The 9,892-nt window shown below is 41.5% G+C and overlaps 2 pseudogenes across 2 annotated transcripts; both read right to left on the reverse strand.

The window, feature by feature from the left end:
• Positions 1–301: 301 nt before the first annotated feature.
• Positions 302–1,286, reverse strand: LOC308240146 (proton-coupled zinc antiporter SLC30A5-like; annotated as a pseudogene). Its single transcript has 2 exons — positions 1,277–1,286; positions 302–1,235 (listed from the first exon to the last, which is right to left on the reverse strand). The product of its transcript is annotated as a proton-coupled zinc antiporter SLC30A5-like (transcript).
• A 230-nt stretch (positions 1,287–1,516) lies between these two features.
• Positions 1,517–2,124, reverse strand: LOC308240147 (proton-coupled zinc antiporter SLC30A5-like; annotated as a pseudogene). The gene has a single exon. The product of its transcript is annotated as a proton-coupled zinc antiporter SLC30A5-like (transcript).
• Between the last annotated feature and the right edge of the window lie 7,768 nt (positions 2,125–9,892).

Below are 9,892 nucleotides of genomic sequence, written 5' to 3' on the forward strand. Positions count from 1 at the left end.
AACTTTTTCAAATACAGCAAAATGTTTTTGTACAATTATGTGCAATTTTCTTCTTTCTGGCAACACTATAAATACATTTTCATTTAATCTTCATTGTTCACACTCCAAGGGTATTTTCTGAGTTATGTCATATCATCTAGGTACTATTTTTGTAGTTTTTCATTGACTCCGTTTGTTTTGTCATAACAAGGATATCATGAAATCCAATACTTAAGCAATACATACGTTGAAAGTATGCCTCTTTTCCCACTTGAATTGTTAAATTCTTTAGTCCAGCATCATTAAATAGTCCTCTAACCTACTATACTATTCTTTGTTCCAGCACCTCATGTGTCACCTGTACATGAATTGCTTCTGCCACAATACTGACTGAGTGATACAAAAAATGAGGGTCTCAGTATTATATTAATCCTTCAATTTTCTGTGTCTTTTTCTAAACCAAGTTGTAGTTCCTTTTCATATTCTTGTGGCAGTCTCAGAATTAGAACCTGACAGGTATCTTTAATCGGTGGAACAAAAGTGAGAAATATTAATATAACATAAAAAGAGAGCACAGGGGATCAGCAATAAACCATCCAAATGGTTCCAATACTGCCAAGTGTGTCTGCCAGAACATGTACAAATATATCCGTCATGTTATTATTCATGTATCTGCCTGCAGATCTATGGCTGTGACCATGTCCGTGGTCACTGGGTCCATGCATATGTTGTGAATGGCTGTGATAAGATGAGTGACAGCTTCCTTGAGAAGCTCCATGGATATGATAAAGTCACAGATACTATCAGCTCTCCAACTGAGACTGGTGTTACCATGTGCTTGTCTAATCTAGCCACAAACTCCATAAACACACACAAAAAGCTATTACTATTATAAAAAGTCTATTAATAAATCCAGAGAGAATTTCTATTTGGCCACATCCATAGGATAAAATCCTATTTGCTTTCCATCTACTCATTAAAACTGTGAAATGTCCCATGACCAAAGCAAAGCAGTCAAAGAGCATATGAAGTCCATCTGATAACAGACCCAGACTAGTGGTCAACATATCATGCAATAATTCCACAAAGGTAAAAAGCATATCCAAACACAGGGAGTAAAGGAACTTCCTACAGTCGTTCCCCTCAATAATTTGCTTCTTTAATAAACCTAGGGATCAATTGGTAATTGTACTGAAAAGCATCACCCATAAAGTTATAAAGAGAGGTTTCTTCAGGAGAATATCTAATTAAGCTACCTTTCTGTCAACCCACAGGTTGAGAACCGCTGCTGTAGAGCCTAAGACCATCGGAAAACACAGATATTTACATTACGATTCATTAACAGTAGCAAAATTACAGTTATGACGTAGCAACGAAAATAATTTATGGTAGGGGGTCACCACAACATGAGGAACTGTATTAAAGGGTCACGGCATTAGAAAGGTTGAGAACTACTGTCTTAGAGGGAGATCACAAGATGTTAGCAAACAAAATAAATAATATAGTGTTCACTACCAAACTTCTGGACAGGTTGTGTTCAGTGATTTCTGGTGTGCTGCTCTATTATTGGATGAATCCAAATATTTCCAAAAAGTTGAGCACTAACAAAAATGCATAAGGGCCCATAGCAGGCACATTTAAAAACTTCAATTTTGACTGAATAATGGAATCTACATAAAAATCCAGGATCATGACAAAAATGATAATCATTGTTAAAGGCATAATGAGAGAAAACCAAGACTTGGCTACACTCTCAGTTGTCACAGAAAGAACAATAACCTGTGGGCACAAGGGAAGCATGGAGACAAGATGGGATGAAGTTTGGAGATGTTTGGCTCCACCAACATCAATAGAGAGCTTTCTGGAAGCTGTATGAAAACCAACTTTACAACACAAAGCCATTACTAACAATACTCCATCCTGGTGATCTGCTACACCTAAGAAGTCAATGACTGTGTAAAGCATGTGAGTTAGAGCACTGTCATGATGTCCTGTAGGGTGTTCAGCTATTTTAGCCATGAGATTATTGTGTAGAAAAGCAATAGGCAGATCACAGCAATAATGAAAAAAAGCAGCCCCCGTCGTCTTTGCTGGTCCTCCTCCAGAACTGTTGGTGGTGGAAATAGGGCTCTTCCATGGTGTCATGAGAAAAGCATTTCAGGGACTTACACATGGGAGGATGGGGTGCACTGGTAAGTTTTATTGGAGGTGGTGCATACACAAAGGACTGTCCCCAGATGCCTAGTGTCTCATCCACCACCAGGAGGCTCAGCTCCTTCCTGCTGCTGAGGAAGTCCAGCCTTATCTTCATAGAGCCCAGGTTCCAGCAATTCTTTGCCATTGGCCTGGCATTGGCAAGCCACGCAAAGCTTTCATAGTTCAGTTCAGTCCATGTGAAAGCTTAGTCCAGCTTAGTCTCTGTCCCCGACCAGCTAGCTTAGTCTCTGTCCCTGCCGCACCCAGACCAGCACTTGGAGCTGTACTTGGAGCCCATACTTGGGCCTGCTTGGTTGCCAGGACCAAACAGCTGCTACATACCCAAGCTGGGATGTGTGCTGCTGCTACATAGAGAGAATGCATGAAGGGGCAAACAAAGAGGTAAACACATACTACCCAGAAAGGCCATTGTTAAGCTTTGATTACATTACCTCAGGCTTGGGACAGAGTAAATTTTCTTTCAAACTAACCAATCTCTTCTGGTTCTTGGGGGGTACCTATGTTGGGTCATCTCTCTATCCAACCCCTTTCCTAGATCTTCCAGGATTGTGGCCTCTACTCAATCTGATTCCTTTACCAGATTAGACACCTCCCCTTTATGGTGGCCATCTTGTCTCATACTGCAGATGCCTCAAAGTAGAAGGACCACTCCTGCACCATCTTGACTTTTACTGCATCCATTAGAGGAATTTCTCCTTCATTGGCTCTGCTCCTCCACACCCCCAAGTTTGAAAAGTCATATTTCCATCCTACACAAGGGAGGGGGGGAGGCAGAGGGATGTTAATCTCTTACCAGGGATTCAGCTATCCCCTGGAGTGTCTAAAGTGGTAATTTCCATACCTAAGCCTCATTAAGTATAACTTCCAGACTCAGTCAGGCTCAACCAGTCTAGCTCCCTTCTCTTTTGTTAACTCCTAGCTAACAGAAGTAGTGAACGAAACGCTGAGTAGTGAGATGACAACAAATATATGTGTTCAAACAATAGCAAACTTCTTAGTATTCCAAAAGACTGAAGCCAAAAATCCACAGCAGCTGCATGATCCATTGGTGTTTGGTAATATTTTTTTCCAGAACAAAATGGCTTTAGAAACAAAACAAAACAAAAAAAATGCAGTTCAAAGTTTTAATATATATAAAAAAAAAACCTAAACAATGTGAACTATTTTTAGGAGATCATATTGAAACCAGACACAATGGGTCCAAGGCCGCCGCCTGTCACTACTTGAGACAAATTAACAGAGACAAGGTTTATGCATATATGAGCATTTATTCCAATACTACCGGCAATATGGGAGAGCAGTCGGTTACCCTGGAAATTCTGCTCTGACCAGCCTCACCAATTTGCTGATTATATACATACATGAGGAGAAGATAGCTACATGCAGCTGCAAGTGTAACATGGAAAGGGGAGGGGAGCATCTACAGCCAGGCCTTCGGGAGCTCAAAGTCTGAAAACAAGGTGACTAATCTCCTATGATATTACAAACAGCTCAGCCTGTTCCTGGGACAGAAGAATAGTCAGCATTCCTGAGAAAGACTCCTGGAGGGTGTCAGGGTCCAAGTGCAGCAACCAAATCAAAGTGTGTCCTGTCCTTGGTCTGTTCTCAAAATGTATTTCTTTTCTGGGTAATGAACCCATTCAGGCATCTTATCCTTTTACAGCCCTGTTTCATCCTCCAGTTTCCCAGGGTCTGTAAGAAAACGTCTTATCTATAGTTAGTAAGGTGAATAATTATTAAACAACTGTGGCTCTATTCTTATTATGTGCCCTTCCCCACTATCATCCACCCCCCCCCCCGTTAATATTATCATCACATATCTATGAGATTAGATTTATATGGAAGGTGTCTTGTTGAACTGTATTAGTCCTGGCCTATTATATTTTCCCCTTATGAATTTTGGCTCTGAATCCTTTCAGGAAAAAGCGGTGTTGGGTCTCTTTTGTAACTGCTTTCTGTTGATGGGGGCGGATTCCTGAAATCCTCCCTACCTGACAAGTGAATGAGGTAGCCAAAAGGGGCAAAGAGGTTTTAAGTGAAGCCAATAGAGCATCCATGTTTTATTGACTCAATTATAACTCCAAAGTCTTGAGTCTTATTTTTAGGACATAGTGATGTTGATGGCTTCTATAGTGAGGCCCATACTGTGTGAGTAAGCAATCATGTAAATAGGTACATAGGAATACATTTTATGAAACAGAAGAACACAAAACATAAAGATTAATATATACAGTAAATAATAAACCAGTTGAGAAGATTTCCAGATATAAGGCTTCCGCTGGAATGAAATCATACAGTGACAATCTGATATACTGTCTGCAGTTAGAACATTTCTGGTGATGTCATCAGGAGCTGAGGTCTGTATGGCATATCCAGATACAACTTTAATACAACTTTAAAACAAAACTTTGAAGACAGTTAACTGCATTGGAGTTCATTACCTACAATTGATTATTATGGTTTATATTAAAATACAATTTTTCTAAGATTACCCTCATTTTCATCAAATAGCCAAATCAAGACTAATTTATTTACTCTATTAATTTGAATTTCAGTTTGACTTGATTATTTTCATAAACACTACAGTGATAGCAATCCATCACATAGGCTTTTTAAATCTGCTTTGCTGGAATCTCACAAGAATATTTCCTCTCAAGTCAAAGAAGCCAAGCCACACTGTTGCCATCAGGCTTTGCTTGTAATGCTTATAGGTTTGGGTAAATGCCTCACAGACATCTTGAGGTTGCTTCTTGCTATCTTTCAGGAAAGCAACCTTTTTTCCTTATCTGGAAAGACTGCCATGAACCATGTGACCAAGCAAGGTACCAGGCTATTTATCCAAGCAGCTTATTGACTTCTAAGTCAATATTTGGTCCTTAGAGCTTTCTGGTGACATTCAGAGTCCTGGCATGTCTCTCTCAGACATGACATTCTAACAAAGTCTTGGTTAATAAAACCACAATTGGAAACTGACTTATGTCCTGTTATGAAGAAATCAGGTATTTATTGGATTCATGTAAAGAAACACATTACCATGAGAACAATAATACTCACTCATTAAGAGTTTCCAAATTCTGGAGGGAAAAATTTTTAAATGTCTCAATATTGCTTTTGAAAGTATAATTTACCAAATTTATTTAACAAAAGAAATGTTTCCTTATGTTTGGAAAAGTAATGCTTTTAAAAACTTAAAAAACTATAATTATTTTTAGTTCATTCAGTCCTATAATCAAATTCTGCTTCTCCTGATTTTTCTTGTCCATATTTATATAAATCTATAGTTCTAATAATTTAGAACTATAGATTTATATAGAGTTCTAATAATTTTCATCCAATTTATATAGAGTTCTAATAATTTTCATCCAATTCGAGGAGATGGTCTGAAAGTTTATTCTTATAAACATGCAATTTAGAATAAATCAGTCTTTTCCATGCATCTTTTAGAAGATGTAACATCTTTGCAAATGTATCAGAGTAAAACAATGACTATTTGTAAATGACAAAAAAAAAAAGAAAATTAAAAGTACACAGTTATAGATTTAATTGCAATGCTATTTACATGGAATCCTGTCCTTTTTGCAAAACACAACATTCCAGAATAACAATCAGAGTGATAAATAAAAGTATATCAGGACTTTGTAGACTCTTGGAGATTTTTAATATTATCTCTGGAGCATCTATTTTAATAATATGCATATATGAGTAGAATATAGTTATTATTTCCTTATTTGAAAGAGCTTCCCATGTACCTTAAGTATAAAATTATCCTTGTCTCTAAGGAGAGAAAGCAAATCCTTGAGGCATTCTAGGGCCTCTTGGAATGACCTAAATCCCATTCTAGGTCAAGAAAAAGTTTCTTAAAATTCAAACCCTGGGAATGTAGTCAAATACACTAGACAAAAGGATTATATATTACTAGAGGCCCAGTGCATTGGGGGAGGTGTCCCTCAGCCCAGCTTGCACCATCTCCAATCTTAGACCCCTTGAGGGATGTACAACTGCCCATTTAGGCCCGATCCTGAGATCGGGCCTAAACGGGCAGTCAGACATCCCTCTCACAATCCAGGACTGCAGGCTCCCAACGGCTCACCTGTCTGCCTTCCTGATTGCCCCTAACCACTTCTGCTTGCCAGCCTGATCACCCCCTAACCACTCCCCTGCCAGACTGATTGATGCCTAACTGCTCCCCTGCCAGCCTGTTTGCCCCTAACTGCCCTCCCCTGCATGCCTGGTCCCCCCTTACTGCCCTCCTCTGCAGGCCTGGGTCCCCCCCAACTGCCCTTCCCTGCAGGCCCAGTCGCCCCCAACTTCCCTCCTCTGCCAGGCTGGTAACCCCTAATTGCCCTCCCCTGCAGGCTTGATCACATCCAACTGCTCTCCCTTGCAGGCCTGGTCCCTCCCAACTGCCCTCCCCTGCTGGCCATCTTGTGGTGGCCATCTTGTGTCCACATGGGGGCAGCCATCTTTGACCACATGGGGGCAGCCATCTTGTGTGTTGAAGTGATGGTCAATTTGCGTATTACTCTTTTATTAGATAGGATAGAGGCCTGGTGCACAGGTGGGAGCCAGCTGGTTTGCCCTGAAGGGTGTCCCAGATCTGGGTGGGCATTCCCTTGGAGTATGGGGTGGCCTGGGCGAGGGGCCTGTGTTGGTTTGCAGGCCGGCTATGCCCCCCGATGACCCAAGCAGAGGCCCTGGTATTGGGATTTATTTATCTTCTATAATTGAAACTTTGTAGCCTTGAGTGGAGGCCTGGGCCAGCCAGGGTGTAAGGAACGCTTGGCTTCCTCCGTTGCCCAGGAAATCCAAGCCTCATGCTTGCTCCATGGTGGCAGCCATCTTGGTTGGGTTAATTTGCAAACCCGCTCCTGATTGGCTGGTGAGCGTGGTTTGTGGGTGTAGCAGAGTGATGGTTAATTTGCATGTTACTCTTTTATTAGATAGGATTATTATTAAACAGTATTAAAAATTTATTCACTTAAAGTGTCAACCAATAATATTAAACACAACATAGGCTAGTAAAACTTTAATTCTTATAATTAAGAAGATGGGCTTTTAAATCATCAAGTTCCTGATTAACATAACATAACCGTTTTAATAATATATAAAACTTTGCTTCCTAGGCAAATACAGGAAAAAAATTTTTATCTTTTAACAAACTGTAGAAAAAACAAACAAATCTAAAGTTTACTTTAGATTAATTTACCTAATTAGATTTATTATTCAGTATACCTATAATTTCTTTTTAAGATTTCTCTTCACAGTGCTTCAATGACTTCCACAGACCTTCTTACCCATTCAGAAATAACCAGCTTTAGAAAAACCCACTTTCTTTTTTCCTTTAAAATGCATCTCCATACCTCATGCCTTCTATTATCAAAACCATACAACTTCTTTCTAATTAGAATTTTTAGCTCTTAGAAACAATTTTTAGGTGATAAGTAAATATTAACATTCCTCAGATTAGTAATACATTAACATTTTAAGATATATATTTCAAAGAAAATGTAAGATATATTCATTAACACATCTAAATCCATTCTCCAGCTTCTCTGCAATAAGAAGCCAAAAGTAGGCAAACTCAAATAAGTTAATACTTCAGTATCTTATTTCAAAATACCTAGATATTTAATAATTTTTATTATTTAAATCAGCAAGACTCCAAATTTTTAAGTTACCTATGTTACCAAAGACTTTGGAAAACTACATGTAGATAAATATAGTTATACTAGTGGCCTGGTGCATGAAATTTGTGCATGGGGGGGTGTCCCTCAGCCCGGCCTGCACCCTCTCCAATCTGGGACCCCTCAGGGAATGTCCACCTGCCAGTTTAGGCCCCATCCTTGAGTGATAGGGCCTAAAACAGCAGTCGGACATCACTCTCACAATCCGGGACTGCTGGCTCCTAACTTGGAGTGTCAGCGGGTCTTTATTTTTATTCATTTAATTTTTTTAGGGCAAAACTCTATGATTTTTAATTAAAACTGAAACACTGTCACACACAGGAATGACAGAGGACCCATCCTAGGTGGATGGGATCCTGGGGTGAGGAGTGGGGAACATTGTTGACACAGTTATCAGAATTAAGATGAGGTCTGTGGATTGAACCTTAATACCATTTGAAAAGAGATTTCCTCATGTGGTTGGGTGGAGAATTGTTATGTAGAAGTGTCTGCTTTTGGGAAATACACAAGGGAGTATCCAGGCATCCTGTCATGTGTAGAGCATGCTCTCAAAGAGTGCAGAAAAAGACTGGGGGAAATGTTCAAATCTACACTAATAAAAGAGAAAGATGCAAATTGACCGTACCTCCGTGACACCCACCAGCCAATCAGAAGTGAGTATACGCAGGCACCATGTGGCCTGGGTAGCGGGAACATCCTTGGGACCCAGACCACTCCAAGCCTGTAGGCCTGTGTGTAGGCCCAGAGCATCCAGGGTCCCAGAACTACCCCTCCCAGGAGTGGCCTATGGTTGCTGGCGCCAAGCTGCCCAGGTGCCGGAAAGAGTGGCTGAGGGCGCCAAGTGGGCTGGATTCCGGACAAGAGGCTGGGGGTGCCAAGCACAAGCAGCCGCAGGGCAGGGCAGGAACTTCCACCGCATCGCCATGGCGATGAGGCGAAAGTTCCTGCCCCATAGCCGCTTTCGTGTGCACCCACGCCAAGCGGTCCAGGTCTACAGCCCGGAGGACACAGCGAACGTGGGGTCCCCAGGCTTGGGGCCATTCCCCTGGCAGCCACGGCATGCTGTGTCTGCCGCGTCCACACCCCCCAGCCTAGTTGACACAGTGAATGCGGGGCCATCAGGCTAGGGACACGCCCCTAACCCAGTGGACACAAGGCAGGGGATTGTCTGTGCATGGGCTGCAGAGGAAACACCTTTTCTTTTCTTTTCTTTTCTTTTCTTTTCTTTTCTTTTCTTTTCTTTTCTTTTCTTTCCTTTTCTTTTCTTTTCTTTTCTTTTCTTTTCTTTTCTATTCTTTTCTTTTAAAATATGTTTTATTGATTTTTTTACAAAGAGGGGAGAGGAATAGACTGCCAGAAACATCGATGAGAGAGAAACATCGATCAACTGCCTCCTGCACACTCCCCACTGGGGATGTGCCCCAACCAAGGTACATGCCCTTAAACAGGAATCAAACCTGGGACCCTTCAGTCTGCAGGCTGATGCTCTATCCACTGAGCCAAACCAATTCAAGCGTAAACACCTTTTCTGACTGCTCATTGGCTAAGCTCCCTGTTCGCCACCACTTGCAGTGTTCTTGGTACCTTGGGTAATAAGAATCCAAGAAGGTGATCTAGAGTTTTTCCAAAACACTCCTAGAGAAATAAACGAAGGCCCACTGCTGGAGGGGCTAAGAAATTTCATATCTTGCCCTAGCTGATTTGGCTTAGTGGATAGAGCCTTGGCCTGCCGACCACAGGGTCCGGGATTGATTCTGATCAAGGGCATGTACCAAGGTTACAGGCTCCTCCCTGGCTAGGCCCAGGCCAGGGCTCATGCAGGAGGCAACCAATCAAAGTGTCCCACTCGGGGATGTGGAAAAATGGTGGTGGAATAGACAGACGTGTCCCGAGCCTTGTCCTAGAGCAGATAGAAAGAACAGCTGAGGGCCGCACGGGGAGTGTCTGTTGGAGAGTTAAGGGACAGTTATACTCCAGGAGAAGCTGGGGGACTGCTGGATGGGGGTCCCCTG

This window comes from Plecotus auritus (genome assembly GCF_963455305.1).
Source record: "Plecotus auritus genome assembly, chromosome: X".
NCBI classification, from domain to species: Eukaryota; Metazoa; Chordata; class Mammalia; order Chiroptera; family Vespertilionidae; genus Plecotus; species Plecotus auritus.